The sequence below is a fragment of the Eriocheir sinensis genome, chromosome 1, assembly GCF_024679095.1.
Source record: "Eriocheir sinensis breed Jianghai 21 chromosome 1, ASM2467909v1, whole genome shotgun sequence".
In the NCBI taxonomy this organism is placed as follows: Eukaryota; Metazoa; Arthropoda; class Malacostraca; order Decapoda; family Varunidae; genus Eriocheir; species Eriocheir sinensis.
In genome coordinates, this window is record NC_066509.1 from 1,604,519 (window position 1) to 1,607,783 (window position 3,265).

Sequence of the window (3,265 nt, forward strand, 5' to 3'; positions counted from 1 at the left end):
GAGAGAGTCTAGATAAGAGACGTACACTAATTTCATTTATAAATAATGAGTTTCTGCTGAAGGTAATGGAGATATGATTATTTTACCGCCACCACCATTAGTCTAACCTCCAACACCTTTATTTTCATTTCTGCAACACCCACTACCACCACCACCACTACCACCACTACTACTAACACCGCAATTACCACGGTCATTAGCATATTCGCATGATTATCTCGCACTCCCCCTCATTAATTTTTCCGTTCAAAAAGTCATTAGTTGCTCATAATTGCCTGTCACAAACCCTTATTAACGTCATTACTATTCCCACTAACACTAATTCTGCCATAATTAACGATACTATACCGTCACTGCATCTACTACTACTACTACTACTACTACTATTATCTTTGCCGCCATCACAGTTAGCGCCATAGAGAACCCATTATAATCAGTACAACAGTGAGAGAGCAAGAAGAAGAATCAGAGAAAGGGAATACTACTATGGGAGAGGAGCGGTTGGTCTTGCTATCAAAGGAAGGAAATAAAGAGGAAGGAGGCTTAGACGTGATGAGACTGCGAGAGAGAGACAGAGACGGAGAAAAAACACGGAAGGGAGGCTGGATGCAAGAGATGACTGCCACACCACACCACAAATCATCCCTTCCATACTAAACCATTACCATTACGACTACTACCATTACTACTACGGTCATTCCCTTTACGACCACTTCTACTACTACTACTACTAATGTTACCACCACCACAACCACCACACTGATCGTTCTATATTGTTACCATTTGCGTCATTTATTTTATCCTTACCACCTCCACCACCACCACCACCACTATAGGACAGTCATCACCAGTCATTACCAGTCATCACCAGGCACTGAGGGATAGGTTTAACCCTCATCACTTATCCAACACAGTCATCACCACAAGTAATGTCATCACGTAACCAGTCTGCATCACCACCACCACCACCACCACCACCTCCACTGCAGAACATCACCACCACGCAAAACACCACCACTTAGGAGTATATCAAAGTATTTTATTCTCCTCCTTCTCCTCCTCCTCCTCCTCTTCTTCTTCTTCTTCTTCTTCTTCTTCTTCTTCTTCTTCTTCTTCTTCTTCTTCTTCTTCTTCTTCTTCTTCTTCTTCTTCTTCTTCTTCTTCTTCTTCTTCTTCTTCTTCTTCTTCTTCTTCTTCTTCCTCCTCCTCCTCCTCCTCTTCCTTCTTCTCCCTTCCTCCTCCTTTTTCTTTTTTTCCTTCTCCTTCACTTCATCATCATCCCTCAAAACTTTCATACTAATCTTTCCTACTTCTCTCTATTTTCCTCTTTTTCTTCGTTTTTATTTTCATTTTCATTTATTTTCTTCTTTCTTCTTCCTCCCCTTCATAATTTTCTCTTTATTTCCTTGTATGTTATTCTAATCATCTTTCTTTATCTTCCTTCCACATCCTCCTCCTCTTGTTCCTCTTCCCATTTCTCTTCCTATTTCCTCTTCCTCCCCCTCCTCCTTCTCTTTCCATTTCTCTTTCTCCTCTCCCTCTTCCTCCTCTCCTTCCTATTCTTCATCCCCTAACGTATTTTTACCTTTTCTTTTTATTCTTCTTTTCTTTCTATATTTTTACCTCTTCCTCATCCTCTTATTGCTATGATTATCCAACTATTCTTCAGTATATTTTTCTTCTTTCTTCTTTTTCTAACTTTTATTCATTGCTTCCATTCCTCTCTTCTTTCCTTTCCTTTCTTTTCCCTTATTCACTTATTATAATTACCTCCTTTTTGTTCTATTCTTCATTCAATACTTCCTTTCCTCCTTTCATATCCCTTATTCCCTCATTCATTTTTTTATCCATAATTTCTCTCTCCTTGCTCTACCATCCTTCCCCCACCACCACCACCACCACCTCCACTCCAACTCCACTTTTAATTCCACTTTTTAACTCCTCTAACCCGCTTATGTCTTATGGAGTGGCGCATTTCAGTTCACTTTTTTAAGCTCTATTTTTTCCCCTTTAGCTTCATTTTCATAAGCTGCTGCTCGTCTCAATTTGCATCATGTCAGGAAATGCTTTAGTTCACCCCTCGACGTTTTCTTGGTTATTGGGAAAGGATTGTTTTCTTGAATTGTTGGGTCAAGATTGTTAGTTTTTTTTAATGGTGGGTTGTTCTATGTTATACTTTGGTCCTTGTCCCTTCCCTTTCCTTTTCCTTACCTCCTCCTCCTCCTCCTCCTCCTTCTTCTGTATTTCGATTCGTTAATTCAAGATTTTTTACAAGTTGTTGTTTTTTTACGCTGGACTGTTCTCTGTTATACCTTCATCCTTGTCCCTCCCTTCCCTTCCCTTCCTCTTCCTCCTCCTACTACTACTACTAATACTTCTACGACTACTGTTATCTACACAATATCATCACTCACTCTTATCTCTACCATTGCCATCACCTTCTACTTGTTCCTCCCTTCCTTCCTCCCTCCCTTCATCACTCCTCCTATCTACGCAATACAGATGATCCCTGTCCTTTATCTTCTTTCCTTCTTCCTTCTTCTCCTACTTAAGCTATATCTTCGTTTCGTTAATAATAACTCGGATATTTGCTCCTTACCTTCCTACCCTGCCTACCTATCTACCTCCCTACCTTCCCTTCCTTCCTACCTTCCTATCTAACTGCCTCCCTCCTCCTCCTTTCCCATCTATTTCCCTACCCATTTGCTTCCCTTTCCACCTATATAACTTCTTGCCTTCCTACCCACCTATCCACCTACCCATCTGCCTCTCTACCTTCCTCTCCCTTCCCTCTCACGTATATCAAAGAAGCCAGCGCGTGGGAGGCAGCTCACAGGCGGATATTTAGCCATTACGCCATATTGGGAGCCGGGTTTAATCCAAAATCCGCTCTGTTTATCCTCGTGAAAGCTGAGTAACCTGAGCCTTCCATCCCCCCTCTCCCTTCTCCTCCTCCGCTCCTCCGACCCCCGTAGCTACACCCATGAGAGAGTGAGGGAGTGAGTGAGGGAGTGAGTGAGGAAGGGAGTGAGGGAGGGAGGGAGGGAAGGTGGGAGTTAGGTTTAGGTTGGGTTTGGTCCGTTTTTTCTCTCTTCTTCGTTCTAGTTCTGGTTCTTGTGTTATTTCTGTTCCTCTTATTCCTCTTTCTCGTTCTATAGTTTCGTTTCTTGTTTTTCGCTTGTGTTCTTCCTTCTTCCGTCTTCTTCTTTTCTTATTCCTTTTCTTTTTCTCTTCTTTGTTCTGGTTCTCGTGTTTTTGTTGTTCC